The sequence below is a fragment of the Neofelis nebulosa genome, chromosome 15 (assembly GCF_028018385.1).
Source record: "Neofelis nebulosa isolate mNeoNeb1 chromosome 15, mNeoNeb1.pri, whole genome shotgun sequence".
In the NCBI taxonomy this organism is placed as follows: domain Eukaryota; kingdom Metazoa; phylum Chordata; class Mammalia; order Carnivora; family Felidae; genus Neofelis; species Neofelis nebulosa.
In genome coordinates this window covers 24,256,028-24,278,405 of record NC_080796.1, presented here as the reverse complement: position 1 = coordinate 24,278,405, position 22,378 = coordinate 24,256,028, and the positions used below count along the sequence as shown (strand labels likewise).

Sequence of the window (22,378 nt, the reverse complement as noted above, 5' to 3'; positions counted from 1 at the left end):
ACCAGACTTTTTACACACTGTTGAGAATTAAATAGACAGTTTATCATGCTTATGTTTGTCTTCAGGTCTTTTTTGTTTTTAACTTTTAAAAAATGTTTTTATTTATTTTAATGAGTGAGAGAGAGTGCTCATGTGCGTGCGTGTCTGGGCACACAAGTGGGGAAGGGGCAGAGAGAGAGGCACAGAATCTGAAGCAGGCTCCAGGCTTGGAGCTGTTAAGACAGAGCCCAATGTGGTGCTCAGACTTGTGAACCATGACATCATGGCCTGAAGTCAGACGCTTACCCGACTAAACCACCCAGGTGGCCCATCTTTTTTCTTTCTTTTTAATGTTTAATTTTTGAGAAAGAGAGATGGAGTGTGAATGGGGGAGGGGTAGAGAGAGAGAGAGAGAGAGAGAGAGAGAGAGAGAGAATGAATGAATGAATGAATCTGAAGCAGGCTCCAGGCTCTGAGCTGTTAGCACAGAGCCCAAGCAGGGCTTAAACTCACAAACCATGAGATCATGTCCTGAGTCAAAGTTGGACTCTTAACTGACTGAGCCACCCAGGCGTCCCTGTCTTCAAGGTCTTCAACTTTGATAGAAGTAGGAAGCTTTCGGGATAGATTATATAGAAAGTAAATCTGACTTCAAGATTTAGTTCCTTTTTGTTAATTTACTTTTTTAAATCCTAAGTATCTAGAGCTGTGGCTTTGTGATACACCAAGTGTATCTTTGTGAGTTGCTCTGTAGAGATTTGGAAAGCAAGATAGTAGTAGTTGCCTTTGTTTATAGTGTTTTTTTATTTCTCACAACATTCCAAACTTTGGTTTATTTTAGGAGGCCCAAGAGTTTATCTTTTTATTTTTTATTAAAAAAATTTTTTAAATGTTTTTACTTATTTTTGAAGGAGAGAGAGAGACAGAGCATGAGTGGGGGAGGAGCAGAGAGAGAGGGAGACACAGAATTCGAAGCAGGCTCCAGGCTGTAAGCTGTCAGCACAGAGCCTGATGCGGGGCTCGAACCCACAGACTGTGAAGCCGAAGCCAGACGCTCAACCAACTGAGCCACCCAGGCGCCCCTTTATTTTTTATTTTAAATGTTTGTTTATTTTTGAGAGAGCACAGGGTGGAGGAGGGCAGAGAAAGGGAGACAGAGGATCCAAAGCAGGCTCCGCACTGACTGCAGAGAGCCCAGTGTGAGGCTCAAACTCAGGAACACAAGATCGTGACTTGAGCTGAAGTCGGTTGCTTAACCAACTGAGCCACCCAGGTGCCCCTATCTTTTTATTTAAAAAAAATTGCTAAGAATTATTATATATCTTAGGGATTCTCATATAATATTATCACCTGATAAGTAAAAAGTGAAATATTTTATTTCATGCCAGATTATCTAGATACCTTTGAAATATATAGCAGCCAAGGATAATTTAAGTTTCACAAGTCATACTCCTGTGCATTTTCCTACTGTTTTTTTTCTAAACAACAAATCTGTAATTCATGTGATAATCCTTGATGTTTGCTAATAGAAAACTATAATGGTTTGGATAAATACAAAATGTCATTTAATAAGAATGGATAATGTGAACATTTATATTTAAAAGCAGTTTTATTCTGTATTCTGAAAAGAGTAAAAGGCTAATTATGCTTCTCCCAATTAATAAGTTAGCCCTGCAGCTTCAAAATTCAGTAGAAGTCCTTGTTTTATGAGGAATATTTCCATTTTCTCAAACTTTTCGGTTTTGTAAAGATTTAAGACTTTTTAATTCTAAGTTTTTTAAATTTCTCAGGATTTTTAAAATCTGAGAACTGTGTTTTCCTTTATTAGTGGAAAGGATGAGTTATTGTCAGCCAAACAAATTGTAGGATCCCTTCTAGGGATATCACTGGTCATTATTGTTAAGGGAAAGCCTGGTTACCCTGTAGATTTTTACACTCTCCATCAGAGTCCTCACCATGTTTAAAAATAAGGTTCAGTCTTTCTATAGTGAAGATGCAGAATGAAGAAAACTACATAATTTTGACCAGAGTTGAGATTGTTTTCTATGCATTAGGGGCATGCTTTTACTTATTTTTCCTTTTTATTTTCTGCTTTCCAAATCATCATTTTAGGGATATGAAGAAAAAAATCACTTCTCAAGGGTTATTTTGGTTTTTGGTTTTTGGTTTTTTGTTAAGTCTTTGTTTAACTCTAGTATTAACTTTACGCTCCCTCCCCCATTTGTTATAACTAATGGGGTGAAAGAGTTTTGTTTTTTGGTACTACTAATAGTAAATAGTATTTTTTCTATTGGATGAGATTTATCAAAAAACATAAGTTATTTTTAAGCTTGTGTATGTCTTGTGGTTTTTTTTAGGTGTAAAGATTTGCATTAAGCTGAGTTATTGAGAGTGAAACTATTCGCTGTGAATAGGTGTGAATAAACCCTTAGGAAGAAATTCTCTCACCCAGTTTAGGTGCCATGCATGGTTCTACTATGTGATAGATAAGTGGCAATTACTTTTTAGAATAAGCATGAGGTTTTGGTTCTTTGCGTGAACATTTGCATTTGAATTATTCAATTTTCTCTTACGCTTGCTAAAATATACAAGTGATATATCAGAAGACTCAAAACCAATCAAAATAACCACAGCTTTCCCTCTGTGCCTGTTGTGATGCCTGACCGAGGATAAACTTAGCTTCTACATTTAGGGCCTCTAGATCCAGTTAGGTCTTACTCAGGAGGCCCGTAATGACTTTCTTTCATCCCTTCATCATCTCCACTGTGGAGTGTTACATTTTTCTTCATTAATAGAGAACTTTTAGAAAATAGAGAATTGGGAAAATTGACCTGTAATTGTAGCATGTAAACAGAACAGCAGTTAATGTTTTGATGTTTGTCCTTCCAGTCTTCGGCCTACATTTCTTAAATAGTTTTACATTATAAACATATCTTGTATTTAGCTTTTTACACTAGTTACATCTAAGCATTTTCTCTCTTTACATCATAATGTTAGTGGAAGGCATTTACATTTATTATGAATTACTGTTTGTCTTTTATTATTAAACATTTAGGCTGCCTCTTAAGTTTTTCATAGTTATAAGTTCATAATGTTTTGGGGCGTATTGTTTTTCCCCTTTTCTCTTGCAGTATTTGTAATACAAAATCCTGTAAGTGAGGGAAAAACTAGATGAAAGGGTTCAGAATATTTTTTAGCTTTTGATATCTACTGTTATTTTGATTTCCAGAAAAACAGAGCAGTTTTTACACTGTAGTTCCTCTTAACCGTGACAGGCACTGAAGGTCTGGGATGGGGCGATGAAGGTAAGAGCTGACGAGGTGAGAAGAGGGACATGAGGTATATCTGATTTTTAGTTATAAACCTTGGTTCTGTTGCTAGCTGTGACACCTTAGAAAAATTCCTTATCCTTTTTGAGTCTACTTCCTCATTTTTGTAGTGAGTTAATACGAATATTTAAATACTGTAAAGTGTTGTTAGGAAGCAGATGACATGCATATGAAACACTCATACATGGTAACTTTTCAGTAAATGGTAGTACTGCTAGTAATAATATGTAAAAGTTAGAAAATTAACATTTGAGCATCTCCCCTGCCCTCCTATCTTAGTATTTTGCGTAAGTTATGCAAATCTATTCCAGGTATATTTCCAGGTAGAAGGAACAGCAGGTACAAAAGCTTAAGAGTCTGAAAGAGCCCTGTGTGTTTGGAGCTGCTAGGATGTAACAGGACTAGTGGGAGATGAAACACGAAATGGTAGATGAAGAACGATTTTTTTTTAAGGGCCATTCTAGACTGTGTTAAGAACCTTGAACTTTTTCTGTGCAACTATATAAAGGACTTTAAGAAAAGTGATTGACTTCAACTTTTGATTAGTGGTTTTAGTTTAATTAACAGAAAAACAGATGTGGTAGGCAAGAGTACAAAGGCACTGGTGATGGAGCTTCACCTCGGTCCAAGAATTTGGGAGATATATTTGAAGTTAAATTTGCAGGATCTACTATTTCTTTAAAGGGATGAAGACTTATAGCAGTTAATTAACTTTTTGCATGTAGGTAAGTCACCTAACTTATCTGAATTTCATTTCCCTCTTTTTTAATTATTTTTATTTTAATGTTTATTCATTTTTGAGAGAGAGACACACAGAGTGTAAGTGGGGAGGGGCAGAGAGAGAGGGAGACACAGAATCTGGAAGCAGGCTCCAGGCTCTGAGCTGTCAGCACGGAGCCCGATGTGGGCTTGAACTCCCGAACCGTGAGATCATGACCTGAGCTGAAGTCGGATGCTCAACTGACTGAGCCACCCAGGTGCCTCAGTTTCCCTCTTTAATTTGAAGGGGTTGTAGACCAGATTTCTGTTGCCCAGTGGCCATATGTAAACCCAACTTACATGCTTATCGTTAGACCATATAGTTTACATGTAGGTCCACTCATGAGAACATTGAGAAACTCCTTGGTTTGCATTATTTCTCTCTTGATTCAGCTTCTAAATTCACAGATGGTATAACTGCCTCTACTTCTGGGGTGTGCACTAGGCCCCAGCAGAGAATCCCTCTGCCAGTTAGACATAACTTACCTTAGACGAGAAACTTTCCTGATGTTGAAAACATGCAGAAACAAGCTTTGTAGGGGGGATTTTTTTTAGACGTTATTTAGAAATCCTTATTGAACAAATTGTAACGCCTTTCGAGGACTGTACTTCTCAATATGACTATTTTACAAATAACAGTGGCAAGAAAAAAAACCAATTCATTTTTTTAAATCTCCCTAAAATTTGAACATTTTTTGTTCCCATATTCTTTACTAATTTACTCTTATTGTAATGTTTCTAATACTGTTAATTACTGCTTTGTGTTTTGCGTTGATTTTGGCAACTTCACATTGTTAGTAAGTGTTCAGATAGACTCTTAATTACCACAGGTTAATGGGAAGTTATTGTTTGGATTTATATTGCATCTTAATAACATCTGCTCCTCTCATGTTCCTCTAATGAAAAGCTTCGGTTCTAATAACTTAATATTTTGAACGATTATTATGAGATAGGAAAAATAATAGACTGATGCTTTTTTCCCTAACACTGCTGTGAAGTTTTGATTGTACAACTTAACCTACATGTAAAATGGAAGCATCGATGCAGTAGCATCCCCATTTTCTAACTGTGCAACTGTAGCCTTGCATTTTAGCTCTGTGAATGTTGAAATACTAAAAGAAATAGAATGGATGGTAATTCTAACACTTCAGACTAGTTCTTAGTTGATGCGATTGACTAGTTTTACTGGACTGAATTCTTTTTTTAAAGCTCCTTATTAAATATGTGTGTTAACTAGATTAGCGGTTGCTTAGTTGCTTCCTCTTAATGGTCCTTTGGGACTCTTTGCTTTGTCTCATACAAATCAAATTTGTCTAGTAAAAATTTGGAATTCATGTTACCTACCCCACAAGGTTTTTTTAGGATGTTATTTGACCCACTAAAAGCATATGAAAAAGTTTGCCTGTCCATGTGATTATTTTTCTAGAGAGCTTATTGCTTTTATTAGATTTCTAAAGGGGATCAAAATATTAATGATTAAAAATGAGTGCTATGAAATGTAGTCTGGCAAGTTGGCTTGATAAGGCTATGCATTAAATTGTACTAGCAATACCAATTACTAAAAATTATGTTAGTTTTCTGCTCTTGATTTGAAGTTTAGTTTTTATATAGCTTCGCAAACTTAAAATGAAACAAAGAAGTCACAGAGTAAGTGTATTAGAAACTCTTTATTTTAATCCTTTCATTTTTTCTTTTATTACTTCCACTCTAGATTCATGTTACCTAAGAGAGTGAGAAACTTAACCAAATCACTCTGCCTCGGTTTGCTTTGTTACCTTTTTTTTTTTTTTTAATTTTTTTTTTATTTAACTTTATTTTTTATTTTTTAAAATTTATATCCCAATAAGTTAGTATATAGTGAAGCAATGATTTCAGTAGATTCCTTAATGCCCCTTACCCATTTAGCCCATACCCCCTCCCACAACCCCTCCAGCAACCCTCAGTTTGTTCTCTGTATTTAAGAGTCTTTTCTGTTTTGTCCCCCTCCCTGTTTTTATATTATTTTTGCTTCCCTTCCCTTATGTTCATCTGTTTTGTCTCTTTAAAAGTCCTCGTATGAGTGAAGTCATGTGATTTTTGTCCTTCTCTGACTAATTTCACTTAGCATAACACCCTCCATTTCCATCCACGTAGTTGCAAATGGCAAGATTACATTCTTTTTGATTGCTGAGTAGTACTCCATTGTGTATATATACCACATTTTCTTTATCCATTCATCCGTCGGTGGACATTTGGGCTTTTATAAAAAGGTCTCACAGACCACGAGATCCTGACATGAGCTGAAGTCAGAAGCAACTGAGCCTCTGACTTCTGCTCAGCTCATGATCTTGTGGTTTATGAGTTCGAGCCTGGCGTCAGGCTCTGTGCTGACAGCTTAGAGCCTGGAGCCTGCTTCAGATTCTGTGTGTTTGTGTGTGTGTGTCTCTCTCTCTCTGCCCCTCCCCTGCTCCCTCTCTCTTTCTCTCAAAAAGAAAATAAACATTAAAAAAATTTTTAAAAAAATTACAGAGATTAAACGTAGTTGCCAGAGGTGAAGTGGGTGGGGGATGGGTGAAAGACATAAAGGGGATTAAGAGTATGCGTATTGTGAACACTGAGTAATATATAGAATTGATGAATCACTATATTGTATACCTGAATCTAATATAACACTGTTATGTTAATTACACTTCAGTTAAAAAAATTTAAAAATTTAAAAAAGTCTCATGAATTCCTATTCTAACAAAATACACATTAAAAAGAAAAAAATAACTCCATAATAATTGCTAATAATCTGCATGTAATCTCACAAATAAAAAGGAAGAAGAGGTAAGTAGGATTATAAAAACACCTTTATCCCATCTAAAAATATTAAATCTGTTTACAAAAAGAAGTTTCAATGGGGTTTATGTGTATCAGCTACCTTATTAAAGGTATGTTTTATGGGGTATGCCATGAGTTATTAGTATAACTTTGAATAGGTGTAAAACATGTTTAACTTTTAACATGAACTTTATGGGAGGAATTGTTTAGAGTAAAATATCCAAATTTGAAATAAAAGGAGTGCATCCATACTTGGTTTACTCTTTCTCACAGTTTGTTGATAGTCAGTATGTCTGGTGGTAGATCTGAAAGTTTTTATAGAGAATCTAAAGAAAGAATATGAAATAAAATTTTCATGTGATATGGGTAAGAAGTAGTAAAAAAAAGGATGTAGAACTATTTAATTACAAATTTTCTTATAGTTTGCTTATAAATTTAATTATAATTTTTTATACTTCTATTTTTGTAAATGGAACATTATTTTATTGTAGTGTAAATAATTGTCTATTCTGAATTATCACCTGAGTGTTTGATGTATTAATCTTGAAAACAAGTTTCTTGGGAAACTTAATGAGTCAATTGTTAAGAAAATATATTCAGTAACAGTACATTTTGCATGATCAGTTACACATGCTAATTTGCAATAAGATTCTTTGTGGTATTTTCTGTTGTCCTATCTTCAAGTTCACGTATTCTTCCCTCAGATTTGTCAAGTCTGCTGATCATACCATTAAAGGCATTGTTCATTCTGTTACTATGTTTTTGGTTTCTACCATTTGTTTGATTCCTTCTCATAGTTTAAGTCTCTTTGCTGAAATTATCTGATCTTACACATTTTCTACCTTTTTCATTGGACTCTTTTCTTTAATGCACTGATGATAGTTACTTTCACATAGTGCCAACATCTGTGTCATACTGAATTTAGTTTAATGATTGCTTTGTCTCCTCAGATTGGTTTTCCCTGAATGTCTTGTCATATTTGGTTAAAAGCCATGCATTGTGTGGGACAGTAGGTACTGAGGGAAATATTTTTTATGCTGTGGGTGAGCCTGCTTTTCATTCTCACAGACTTCATTGTGGGGGTTGTGTTAATGTAGTCATGATTGAGGTTGTTTTGAAGTTTTTTGTTGCTATGATTACCCTCAGAGCACCATATTCTCGTGATACTTTGTGTGTAGAATATTGGCTGCTTTGCCAGAGGATTTTTCTCAGTGTGTTCTCTGCTGAGGTTTTGGTCTGCTCTTTGCATTGTTTCCTGGAACAAATCTGTCTCTTGTAGTAATCCTTGCTATATTCCTTTCTAATTTTATTTCTTAGTGCTTGTTTATGTGGTGGGGTGGTTATGAGAGGAAGGACATTCTTTGAAGTTTGGATTAATCCTCAGTCCAAGTTTGGTCCTATGAACCTAGGTCTTGGAGTTGTGGACTTCACAGTTCTTTCTGCCCATCTTCTAAATGTCATGCTAGCATATGTTTCTGACCTTCCCCTGAGAGTAAAACACTTTGTTTTCTGTTCCTCTCCCTCAACTGCAGTTACTTTCTACTAGTGTCCTCAGACCACCCCTCCTCCCCATCCATTTCTCTACAGACTAAAGCTTTTGTTCTTTAGAGGACATAGTAGGTGTGTGTCTGACAAATCTGAGGGGAGAATACGTGAACTTGAAGATAGCACAACAGAAAATACCACAAAGAATCTTATTGAAAATTAGCATGTGTAACTGATCATGCAAAATGTACTGTTACTGTATGTATTTTCTTAACAATGGCTTTAGGAAATGGTTGTGTTTCCAAGATTTTAGAAAATTTTGGAAGAGCATACTGCACCCCTCTCCCAGTGTTTATGGCTGCAGGGGCCTCATACTTTTGTGCTAGCCACCTTGTAGCATTTTGTTAAACGCTAACTTAATCTTCCCACTGGCTTGTCCAGCTATTTCTGTTTCAGGTAAGTAAATACAGTAAAACCATGGTTTGTATGCATAATTCCTTCTGGAAACACGCTGGTAATCCAGAGCACTTGTATATCAAAGCGAATTTCCCCATAAGAAATAATGGAAACTCAGATGATTTCTTCTGTAACCTAAAAATATTCATATAAACAGGATTAAATACTGTAATATAAGACAAAATAATAAAATACAAAATAGTAAGAATAAACAAATTAACCTGCACTTACCTTTGAAAACCTTTGTGGCTGGTATGAGGGAGACAAAAGAGAGGAGGGTTATTGTGTAGGACGACTTCCACTATCACTAACGGAATCACTGCTATCTACTGGCTCATTGGAATCTTTTTCTGCGTGGGGGCCACTGTATACGCTCGCATGGATGTTGACTACAGTACCGTATGAATCAATTCTTGTCATATGCTGTATTTAATGTAACTGGCAATAAGGCAGCAGGGAAAAGGGTCTACATCTGCAGGCAGCCTGACCTGGAATGAAGCAAGGCATTCCTAAACTGACTCTTGTACAGAAAAGCAAGGGACTGCCCATAAGTGCTTTGAAGTGACAAAAAGTACACTACTGCCAGTTGTGGGCACCTTCCAACGTTCTGAAAAATCACTGATTTCTGCCAAACACCACAGCCTGAGACCAAGCATCTGAGCATGGGAAATGATCACCCACAGTCCTGCAGACAGAGAGAGAGAGAGAGAGAGAGAGAGAGAGAAAGAGAGAACCATCAGCCCAGTTGTGATCATGTGACATTTGGTGTCAGGTCCTACTCATATTGCAAGACCTCACTCGTTTATCAAGTCAAAATTTATTAAAAATGTTCGTCTTATGGAACACTTGCAGAACAAGTTGCTCGCATCCCAGGTTTTACCGTACTCTGGTATTCTCTCTCCATGCAGGTGCCAGTTTCTTCTGGTTTTAGATTGTTTCGCCTGTGGTTCAGTTCTTTAATAGGTTCAATAAATGTCATTAATTAGCAGTAGTTGAGCTTTTTTCTTGCAATCATAGGGGCATTGCTCTTTCCAGCTTTCTCCATCTCTAAGCTCAGCTCTCTAGTTTTTAGTACTTACATTACTTCTACAGATATATGGGGTTTTAACGTTCACTTTTAATTATCTTAGACTTCTTGCTATTTAAATTTGTATTGTCAGCATATTTCAGGACTGTGTTAATAGTAATAGGCCTTTTATTTCGTATAACATTTTAGGGATAATTACGTTTTGCAAAATATGGTTTATAATGTATGTTCATCTATAATCACCCCTCCCCACCATACCACATGTAGTCATTTAGTTGAGTGACAGAAGTAATCTCAATTACAAAAGACAATTCAGTATCTGAATTGTTAGTAGCAATGAAACCATTTTTCTGAAATCTGTTTTCTAATAAAAGTCTCAAGACCTATTTAGCCAGGAACAAGAATTTTTGAAGTGTGAGGAAAATATTGATGGTATCTAGAAGTTGTGATGTGACAGGATCTTAACCATTAGGATTTTTAATCATTTAGTCTCAGATAAGGAATGTTTCTAGGAAGTTTGCCAGGCTTCTTACATGTAACTGACAGTTGTGAAGACACTTTTATGGCAATTTGGTATTTTACTTACGAGTCAAGGGAATTTCTGTGGAAGTTCAGACAATATAGACTATTGCGGTGATTTACCACAACATGAAAAACGTTGGATTGTTTTCAGTTTTATTAAATGCAGTCCTATTCTTCAGTAATCCCTAAATTTAAAATCAAATCTACGTAAGTACAAAATTTTGACCATTAAAGAATGGAGTCTTAGAAATGTAAAAACAAGTTTGGTACATGTCTAAGCACAAATCTGATCTCATTTCCCTCTCAATTTTGATTCTATTTTCTGTTTTGTCCCCTGCTACTCTGTCACGTACCGCTGCTAGTTCAGGCTTTCATCATCCCCTGCCATTACCTAATAGTCCCAGGCTAATTTACCTGAGCTATTTAAAATGCTCAGTCATGTCCTGATGATTATAGAATAAAATATAAGCTTCTTTATGTGACATTTAACACCCTCCTTTATCAAGCCCCTACCCACTTCTTCAGCATGGTCACCTGCCACTTACATAGGCACATTCTGCACTCCGGCAACACTGAACTGATTAAAGACCCTCAGACACCCCATCATGGTTTGTTTGTTTATTTGTTTATTAACCCTTGTGCCTTTGACCTTGCTGCTCACTGTGCCCACATGCCCTTTTCTTTCCTGTTTGTTACATATTAGAATGTCATTAGACAGGAAGTCTTTTAAGTACAGTGCTGAGTTTTGTAACTACACAAGTAGTAGAGTGTTGAGTAGATGACTACCATTAGATTTCCTTACCTTTTGGCCTTTGTAGAAATGAATTCTATATCATGTCTAATGGGGTGTCCTTCAAACTTTTTGAATACTTCTGGTGACAAGGAGCTCCTGCTGCACAAGGAAGCCTATTATATTTTCCCGTGACTTCAAGTCTTACAATGTTGGCCCATACGAACAGCTCTTACTTCTTCCCATCACCTCAGAAACGGTAAATATTTTTTAAAAATGTGTAATATTTAAGAACCTGTAACTCCACATGCAGTAAAAGTCAACATCTTCTAGTTTTTTTTGTGTTAACCCACTCTTTACCTCAGTCTCATTGAATCCTTTGCAGGAATAACATCACTTGAAAATAGAGGTGAAGAGTTTGGGACATCTGGGTGGCTCTGTTGATAAAGCATCCAACTTCAGCTCAGGTTGTGATCTCACATTTCATGAGTTTGAGCCCTGCATTGGGCTCTCAGCACAGAGCCCGCTTTGGATCCTCTGGATCCTCTGTCCCCTTCTCACTCTGCTCCTCCTCCACTTGCATGCTCGCTCTCTCTCTCTCTCTCTCTCTCTCAAAAATAAACATTAAAAAAGAACAAGGAAATAGAGGTAAAGAGTTCAAATCTGCATTCTGTGAAGTTGTGCCCATGTCATGTATTTTCCTTTGGTATGGACTAGTTTTATTTTATTTTATTTTATTTTATTTATTTATTTATTTATTTTTTCAGTATATGAAATTTATTGTCAAATTGGTTTCCATACAACACCCAGTGCTCATCCCAAAAGGTGCCCTCCTCAATACCCATGGTATGGACTAGTTTAAAATGTGGGAAAGGTAGCATGAAGAAAAGAGAATAGGACATTTACTAGTACTCAGATTTTCATTTTATTTCATTTTATTTTAAATTTTCATCGATTCCCATTTATGAAATTGTTTTCTACTAAACTACTGTGAGCTACTTCTGTAGTTCGAATTCCAGTACTGATAACTGAGTAAATTTATATAGATTATGTAAAAGTATTAAAACAAGCTTTAGGTCTATGTTCATTTTCACTGAACTCAGAAGCCTCATTAGATTAAAAACTATTGTCCTGTTTATCTTGGTCTTGTTTTGGCCTTGGCATGGGATCAGGTAAATAGGCACTCAGTAATGGTTTTGTTGTTGTTGTTGTTGTTGTTACTGTTGTTTGTTTTAACAAGTAAATCTTTCCTCTCCACTTCCCTCTCAACAACCTCTTAACCAATAGCAGAAAAATGCAGACTTCTCCTTTCTCTGAATTCAACATCTATAGACAGTTTTTAATATCTGTACTAGTGTTTTTTCAAAGTATGATCTTACTGATCATCTACTTCAGAATTATTAATTACCTGAGATTTGTATTAAAAATGCGAGTTTCTAGACCTCAGACTTATTAAGTTAGAGTTTCTGAGGGTGAGAGCCAGGAACATCCATTTTGTTGTTGTTGCTATTATCTCTTTATGAAATGCATAGTTCTCTTCTTTCCTTTTATTAAATAGCCTAGAATTACATGGGAGAAGCAGAGATCCCATCCCCAGCACATCCAGTCTTGATCCCACTAGAAATTTCTAGTAATGTTTATAATTTATAATAATGTTTATAATAATGTTCATATCTGGGAGGTGTTCCAGCAGTGGCCACTACAGAACCTGCGTTCTTCATTTCACAGGAGTCATTAGGTATTACTATCTTAAACCCTTCCAAGCCACATAAGGAGGCCTTCTAAGTTCCCAGGAAGTCAGTCACTTTGGAAGATGTTTTAAGGACCAGCTCCAAGGGAAACATTGGGTAATAGGCTGGGATTCTTTCTGATTTCCTCAGTAACAAAAATGCAGTCTAGAAGATTCTTGTAGTGCTTGTAGCAAATCAAGATCTTAAAGCTGGAGTTAAAGACCTGTCTTTCAAAAGGTGGCAGTGGTGACAGCAGGGCATAGAGCTTTCGTGCCTTTTCTGGGCTCTGCGCTTGGTGTGGAGCCTGCTTAAGACTCTCTCCCTCTCCCTCTGCTCCTCCCCTGCTTGCATGCACATACTCTTCCTCTCTCAAAATACAATTTAAAATAAAAAAAAAAAAAAAAGTAAGTTTGCTCATTGCCCAGTACTATTCCTTTTCTTGCCTGGAACTGTGTTCACGTTGTTTGTAATAAATCTGTGTTGCCTTGCTCTCCCTCTCCCACTTACCTAAATCCTCTCATCCTTTCCCAGCCCCATGCCTACTTTTTTGTTCCTGTTAACCGTTTCATCTCTATGCTTTCTGGTTTCTAAGTTACTGATACACCTACAGAATGCATTTTGCCAGCTGCCATTCAAGTGTATTATTCTCTAATTGTACTTTATTTAGCGTTGCCCCTGTTTATTCCTTGCTTCTAGTTTGAGAGCAAAAAATATCAACATGTGCAGCTACTGTAATAAGAGCTACTTAGTGCTCTAGGAAAGAGTTAAGATAACATTTAAGTCTACTTAAGCTAGGGAGCCTGCTTTATGTTTTTTGTCAATTTTATAAGATCATGAATATGGTGACTGATATATTCAGATAGTCATACTTCAGTCAACTGCCTTTTAATTGTAAAGAAATTTAGGTTATAGTGTTTTAATAACTGCCACTTATTTGGTGCCTATAATATTCCGTTTCCTTTTTGGTTAGATGCTTTACTTGGTTTCTTTTGAGTCTTTAAAAATTCTGTGAAGCACCTAAAATTACCTGTTTTATTGTTGAAGAAATTGAGTCTCCAAGAAGGTGAAGCAGTGCTATGGCAGAACTGAAATGCAGTCTGGGGCCCCGTGTCTTACATTCATTGCTGTTTGTCATGTGTTATGTGGTAGCCCTGGAGCAGCACTGAACTCTCCAGACGGTTTTGCCAGAGTGTTCTGGAGGGTTGTGCAGATAGCACCCTTCGAAATGCACACTCGATGGTCAGAGGCCCTCTGTGGTGTACACCAAGTAATTGTTTTCTGTCAGCTGTGTGATTGCAAGCACATTGTTCGTGAGCTTTATTCAGGAGAGCATCCAAGGTACAGAGGCGTCGATATGTGAGGGAAGTTGTGGGTGTCTGGAGATAATATTTGAGTTGTTGTGTGGCAAGGAAACTTAAGTTGATTAGGGCTGGATAATGAGAAGGGAGAAGAGTTTGGAAACCACTGGGAATGAAGAGAAGGTGGTGAGTGATTTTTGGGGAGTATATCTCAATCCTCCTTTCCTTGTACATGTTCTTTACAACCTTTATTCCTAGAGTAAAGATCACTTTGACTTTATATGGTTTAATGGTTCTTTTTCCATTATCTGTCTGAATCCTGTTTTTTTCTCTAGTTTATTTGAATGCATTAAAGTGTATTTAAATGAGAATCTGATGCAGTCAGGAAATTGCTGTAGGAAAGACTGGATGACAAAAGGCTTCTTAATAATGAAGCGCACCAAAAATGGAACCTGCAGGAACCAACCATGTGGACAAATGGAAAAATACCTTTTGTCTACAAATTGCAGCGATCCTACATAAACATGGAGGTCTCTGTCTGGCTTAGGGCAGCTGACTAAGTCCGATCGTTCCCCTCCATACAGCCTTAGCAACCAGCATTCCAAGTACTGCTTTCGTGCCATTTTGTTTAATATCTGTGACAGTTAAGTGTGCTGGAGTTTCGATAGACAACCAAGTGAGGTTACTTCTGCATCCGTCTTTTTTTTTTCTTTTTAGTTAGTAGTTGTGCATTTTATTATTTTTTTATTTTTTTACCCTTTTATTTTTTTAAATTTACATCTAAGTTAGTTAGCATATAGTGCAACAATGATTTCAGGAGTAGATTCCTTAATGCCCCTTACCCATTTAGCCCATCCCCCCTCCCACAACCCCTCTAGCAACCCTCTGTTTGTTCTCCATATTTAAGAGTCTCTTATGTTTTGTCTCCCTCCCTGTTTTTATATTATTTTTGATTCCCTTCCCTTATGTTCATCTGTTTTGTGTCTTAAAGTCCTCATATGAGTGAAGTCATATGATATTTGTCTTTCTCTGACTACTTTCACTTAGCATAATACCCTCTAGTTCCATCCACGTAGTTGCAAATGGCAAGATTTCATTCTTTTTGATTGCCGAGTAATATTCCATTGTGTGTATATACCACATCTTCTTTATCCATTCATCTGTTGATGGACATTTGGGCTCTTTCCATATTTTGGCTATTGTTGATAGTGCTGCTACAAACATTGGGGTGCATGTGTCCCTTCAGAACAGCACACCTGTATCCCTTAGATAAATACCTAGTAGTGCAATTGCTGGGTCAAAGGGTAGTTCTACTTTTAATTTTTTGAGGAACTTCCATACTGTTTTCCAGAGTGGCTGCACCAGTTTGCATTCCCACCAGCAGACTCCTGCATCCATCTTAACTGGTTTTTAGATATTTTATGGTCTTAAAAATAGGTTTCATTTGTTTGTTTGATTAAGCCAAGGGAATGAATATAGAAATACTGTTTTTCTGAGAGACCACATTGACTTAATTAATCAGGGTTATCAGTAGAGGTCAGTCAATATTTTAGAGATGAAGAAGCTGATCAGAGGTAACTTCCATGAAGTTTTTCTCATTAAAAATTGATTTGTCATTAAGAAAGGGACTGTTCCAAAATACAGTTTATGTGATTTTTTAAGTCTATAACAAATTTTAGGAATGACCATTACTGGGGTAAAGCTAGCTACTAAGTATTAATTTCTTAGCACTAAATTTGAATTCTTAGATTTTTTTCGGGGTGTGTGTTCTGTCAGCAGGGGAGGGGTGGATAGCAGCGGAGGGAGCTGCAGTGGCATTTCTAATGCCCTGAGGTGTGTTACACAGCACCAGGGTGTGCTGTAAGCAGGCCACCGCCGGGTTTATTTATAACTAATTGTGTGAGGATCTGTCCTTGTTTGTAGTTCTGAAATCCCCATATATTTCTTACGCTGAGCAATTATTGTATCAGACAGTTGTTGAATAGCCTTATTTTTCGAAACTCTTTAGAAGTCATTAGTCTACTCTGGTCTTCGTTTTGATGAACGATTTTAAGATTTTGTACTCACTTGTATTATTTGTGCTCTGCTTAGTTACATGAGAAATTCAAATCTAGATTCAAGACCCTTCACTAAAATGACCTCTTACTAAAAATTCTGAACACAAATATTATCGAGGCTTAATTCAAAAGGGAAAGGAATGTCTTATGACTGAATCTATCTTAGGATTTGTTTATAAATATATTTGAGAGGTGTCTCCACCACTCCATCATTTTCTGGGATGTTTCAGCCGAGGCCGAGAAATGTAGTACTTAACTAGCTGTTCTTAAATGCTTTGCGGTGTCTCCGTCATTTTGAACCTGCTTGCTACCATGTTCTTCCATTTCATCTTCCCTGTAGTTCTGTGTGTGCTCTCCCCCTTTTGCTGCCAGATCATATATGCCCCTTACTCCTCCACAAACTCCATTAAATCTAGTAGATGACAGCTGGCTTCTACTCAAACCAGATACATGAATATAGGGATCAAGTGACCGTCATATATGACAAATCAAAGCTGACATAGTAATTAGAGGTGGATTTATTTGAATGTGAAGGCAAGTACGTATTTTGTACAATGTCGTAGTACCATCAGTTACCCATTCTTCCTTGTGGAAGCTCAGAATTCGATCCTCACAATATAAACTTAAGTCCCATTAGAAGGTGGAATATGTATTGTCTCTTTACTGTTATACTTAAAGACTAGATAGAATTTTATCTACTTTTATGGCCATGGATATGCTAAAATCAGGGCCAGTCACAGAAGTAATGGCATAGCTATATTAATTTTCTTCTGCTAGGTTGGTGCCTGTTCCTGTTGTTAAATAGTTTTAATATCCACCCCTGAGAACAGTATGTGTTATGTATGCTCTAAATGTGAACACAGGTTCCTGTGGATACCAAATTTAAAAAGGTCTTAACAGGAAACGGGAAGTTTGAGGTAGAGAGGCGAGATGATAATCTGGTGATTCCGGTGGAGGTAGATTCTTGGCAGAGGTGGATCTCCTTCCAGTTCCTTCCTCTGTGTGTATGTGTTTCTGTCTATTTATGCATTTCCGAATTGACACTTAGACGTGATTTTTGACTACTTTGAAGTCTAAGTCATTGATGTATTGTTAGCCTTTCAAAATGGTAAAACATCTTAGAAGAAATCCTACAAAGAAATTGTAGATTAATCTTTATATGTGTATATGGTCATTTTCCCAGTGGAGCAGTTGATACCAAATCCTTTTTAATGAATGTGAATTTTCATGTAGAGAACAGATCCAGTGGTAACATTCAGTGGGCTGGTATTTTATTTATAGTCATTATCACATTAGGCTCTTTTACTTTTAGATAAAATTTGAATTTCATATGCATTGATGTCTTCTGATTAGTACTGTCCTTTCATAAATCTGGTATAGGAAATATCTAGCACCTAGAGCATCATTAGTTTGCCATAAAAAAAAAATCTGGTCCACTTTGTCTTAGAATGATTATAAAAAATCTTCAATATGGATGTTTCCATTGTTCAGGAAAATCTTAATTATAAAGCTTAAGAATTTTGAAATTGAAAATATGATAAGCCACCAAATTTAGAAGTCCTTTTAAAATTAAAAAAAATTTTTTTAAATGTTTATTCATTTTGAGAGAGCACGAGCATGAGCGGGGGGGAGGGGAGACAAAGAGAATCCCAAGGAGGCTCCACGCACAGTGTGAAGCCTGACATGGGGATCATCCCATGACTGCAAGATCACATCCTGAGCTGATATCAAGAGTTGGATGGACGCTTAACCAACAGAGCTACCCAGGGGTCCCCGCAAGTTCTTTTGATTAGCTGAGTAATTCATTTCCTCTTATTATATGTTAGCTATAAAGAACAGGTATTTAAATGAATAAAAAATGAAGTATGATGAATATAATATATTTTATTAAAATAATGACTCATTTTATTAATCGTAGATTATGACTATATCATTCTATTGATGATAGTCTTTATAAAGTTTATGCTAGATAGGGACCCAGTATCATCTTAAGTGAGGAAATTGGTAGGGAAGAAAAAAAGGATTTGGATTTAACTAGATGATATTGAAAGTGTTTCCTTGTGACGAAGAAACTCCAGTCTCCCAGATCTTGAATTGGGATTGGCAGGGAGGAGTAGAGTACTATAGAATACTCTCTTCCACCTTAGATCTGTGGCCAAGCCCTTTTCTCCAATGACAGCACTTGAAGTCATACTTCTAGGGAGATATATAAAGGACCAAATTCTACACAGAGAAAGGCTTTAAGGACTCTTAAGTATATGGGATTTGAAATGTAACATCCATATATAATAGAGTCGAGGTTTTGCCGTAGATTTCAAATGTTCACCTAAGATGCCTTTCTCCTTCCATTCTGATTTTGTAAATTTGGGTTGGGGCCAGGCATGCTATAAGCTTATTAAATCAGTATGCTGCAGACCCACAATTGATATATTGTTATCAGTCTTCATGTATTGATTCATGGCTTTGCTATTCCAAACCTGTGTTTGTGGCTTTGGACAAGTTACCAAGTGTCTTTAAGATCGTGTTCCCTTGTTTTAAATTGAGGATGAAAATGGTAATTTCCTCATGAAGACTGCATTGTAGAGGCTGAGTGAAATAATTCATATTAAGTCCTTAGCACATTAACTGGCCTGTAGTGGTCAACAGTGGGTTATGTGATAATGATAGAAGTTTGGTTTTTTGTTTTTTACTACGTCTCCAAGATAGTAAAATGAGATAGTAGTAAAATGAGAATCTTAGATTCTAAGATCAAAAAATTCATTTATTGTCTGTCTTATAAATTCAATTCAAACAAATAATTCAGCCTTAGGATCCTCTCTAGAAGGCAGGGAAAGCTAACTAACATTTCAGTTTAAAGAGTAGGATCTCTTATTGATAGATTGTGGTTTTGTGCTCATTCTTTCTTAGACATATTTATATATATATTCATGAAGTCAGTTCAGAAAAACCACATGCTGAAAGAAAGCTCAGGGACAAAACAACAACAACAACAACAACAACAACAACTGCTGGGCTTACAAATGGCATTCATTTAAAAATCTTTGAAGATCATTTTGGAACCAGTGTTTGGGTATCTTTTTGTGGGCTCTCACGTGCTCCCGTATGCACTCTAGATTTATGGCTGGATTAAGGTCAGTGAACACACTCCAGTCAAGTTGGAGGACTCTTCTTATGAATCACATCCAGACAAAAGTGTAATGCATATAATTCTGAGATCCAGAAATGATATAAACTTGATAAAAGAGATCTACTCTATTGTTCTAATAAAAGAATGATTTCTGCATGTTAGGAAAGCCACTGTGTCTCAGTAAGAGGAAGCAACTACATGTCAGCACTTAGAGTAGTTTCTCTTGTTTGTATATAAATCAGAGGGTGCTGTTGAGAAGTTTATAAAGGTTTAGGGATGGTTTTGAAGAAAATAAAAAGGGATTGAGGAAACCGGATGGTTGAACAGTATGACTTAACAGAGCATTGATAAAAGAAAACTGTTAAAAATCTCTGCATATTATATTTGCATCTCATGTCAGAGGAGAGGAAAAGGATGTTCCTAAAGCAACTAGAGATCATACATGAACAGGAAAGCTGAAGGGGCAAATGCAATCAAAAGCGTTCTGTGGCTGCAGGATCCTGAGGCAAAGTCAGATTTGACCGTATACCAAGTCCATGAACTCATATGCGAAGAGAAAAGCCATTGTAGTTTTCCATAAGTATTTTGAATGTAAATATCCCCACCCTTCCATCCCCCCCCAAAGAGAAAAAAATGTGGCGAAGGCCCCCAATCTTGGTATAAAAGAGGCGAGAGTATGTATGGTCTTTTATTTGCAGTGACACCGTGGTCAGTACTCCAAATTAACACCCTTTTCTGGCAGTGAGAAAAGGAGGTAGCTGTTCATAAAAAAGAGAAGGCCAGATAAGACAAAAAAAACTCTATTGAAAGAATATTAAGGAATTAACAGATAGATGTAGATTGTGAGTTGTTCTTGGTTGAAGTCTAGTTACCTCACATTTTTATATACTTCATTAATATTTATTTAAGGAAGAATATGAAATTCAGCCACCTTTCTCACTGTTCTGTGTCCTCTAGGGAGTTGTATTTGCAGATACTTTGTGTTGTACATAGTGATTTACCAGTTTCATCGTTTTGAGTGTTTGCCTAGAGAATTTAAATGGATGTACAGGTTTAACTCAGTGGACACTTTAAGAAGAAAATTCAGTGCTTGTAGTACAAACTATTGAAGACAGACCACTTACATTAATTTTTACTATCTCAGCTGCAGCTCTTGGCTTTTAGAAGACAAATGTGAATAGTATTTCAGTGTACTTTACATCTGCCCTCTCACTAATAACGTTCTGTCACTTGACAGGAAGACTCAGTCTTAAAGATCATATGTCTTAGCTTTGTTTTTCCCCTCAATAAAATCTTCAAAGAACTTGCCTTCCTGAGTTTTACAACACAGACCATAAAGTTGCTTTGGAGGAGAAAATGGTTTCTGAATTTTTTGAGATTTTTATTTGGCAAGGTTGTGCTTTTAAAACATCTCAGGGGAAGGGGGGATCATGTGTCATTTAGAATTTCTGTCTTAGGGTAGTGTTCTGATTAAGACTACTAGGGTCCGATTGTCAGATTTGCTTCCTGTTGCCACTAAATACTAGCTCCGAGGCTTTGGGCAGGTTACCAACCTTTCTGTACCTCTGTTTTCTCTTCTATGAAATCAGAATAATAGTATCTTCCACATCATATTGTGGAACAAAATTAGAAAATATATGAAAAGTTATTGAGATAGGTGAGAAACTCAAGGTTAATGACCAGTCAAGAAATAATAAATGTTGCTGTCATTATCTTCAACACTTCCTACACTAATCCATATAACTGAACAACTTGCACCTGTTTTTAATTCATTAGATATTAATTTTGCACTATATAAAATATATTCCTAAGTATATAAAATATATTTAGATGGTTTGCAACCCAATATAAATATTTATAAACATCTGTGGGATAAGCCTGAATGAAAGAAATCCTTCTAACAGAATTACTCCTGAAAGTATTGACCCTAGAGGGGGAGACATTACTTCTAATAGGGAGAATTCTAGAAGACTTTATGAAGATATCGGCTCTTGTGCTGGACTTCATAAAGACATACAGGGTTTCTGAAGGCTTAAGACACAGGTGAAGGACAGGTAAAGACCTGGACAGAAGACCAGAAGCCAGCATCTATTTAGTACCAACCAGGCATTATATGCTAAGTGTTCTCTCAATTCAAAATCTTCACCATAAGTCTTTTAAGGTATATACTTTTTTTTTTTAATGTTTATTTTTGAGAGAGAGCAAGCGAGCATGAGTGGGGGAGGGCAGAGAGAGAGAGAGGGAGACACAGAATCCATAGCAGGCTCCAGCACAGAGCCCTATGCAGAGCTCGAGCTCACAAACCGTGAGGTCATGACCTGAGCCTAAGTCAGATACTCAACTGACTGAGCCACCCCGGCGCCCCTACGGTATATACTTTTGACCTCTATTTACAAGTGAAATTAAGGGTCAGAGAAGTTAACTGATTTACCCAAGGTAACACAACAAAAAAAGGAATAGTAGAGTTAGAATTTGAATCCAGGTCTACCTGGCTCTTTTTCTGTACGGCCTTCAGGCTGGAGAACCGTGTGAACAAAAGTTTCTTTCATAGAAAGAAATAAACTGCAATAGATGTCTCAGAAACTTCTAATCGAGTAACCTAAGTGAAGAAAGTGGGGTAGGAACTCTGTTGGAGGATGAGAGAGGTTCCAGATTACATAGTCTTGAATGCCATGCTGAAAAAAGAAGTGCAGTCTTCCCTCCTTCCTTCCCCCACGCCTTTCCTTCCTTCCTTCATGCCCAGCTTGGAGCACAAGGTGGGGCTTGAACTCATGACCCCGAGTTCAAGAGTCGGATGCTTAACTGACTAAGCCACCCAGGGGCCCCAAAGTGTAGGCTTTCTTATGTAAGCATTAGTAAGCTCCTAAAGCCCGCCGTCCAGGGAGATGATATTATCACATGGGAATAATTTCATGGCAATGTATAGAGTGCATTATACTGAGAAGAGATTGTACGTGTACTTAGGTAGGCTATTAAATAATCAATATTTTTTTCTGTATTCAATTTCCTTTTAAAAATACTTAAAAGTTGGCCTCACATATTACAAACATGTTTATTTAAAAGTGAGTATGGGGCGC

General features: G+C 36.7%; 1 protein-coding gene and 1 non-coding gene across 8 annotated transcripts in view; both read left to right on the top strand.

The window, feature by feature from the left end:
* Positions 1–22,378, top strand: part of COP1 (COP1 E3 ubiquitin ligase) — a 259,333-nt gene that overhangs the window by 220,210 nt on the left and 16,745 nt on the right. Inside the window, exon 19 of one of the 7 annotated variants that reach the window (XR_009254573.1) lies at positions 11,243–11,348. The exons of 5 other annotated variants lie outside the window; for them this stretch is intronic. The gene's annotated coding sequence lies outside the window, so the exon portion shown is untranslated. Of the gene's footprint in view, positions 1–3,208; positions 3,285–11,242; positions 11,349–22,378 lie in introns of all 7 variants that reach the window. One more of the 7 variants, XR_009254574.1, reaches the window with a different exon arrangement.
* LOC131496675 (small Cajal body-specific RNA 3) lies at positions 14,562–14,702 on the top strand. Its single transcript, XR_009254612.1, has one exon. It is a non-coding gene; the product is annotated as a small Cajal body-specific RNA 3 (non-coding RNA).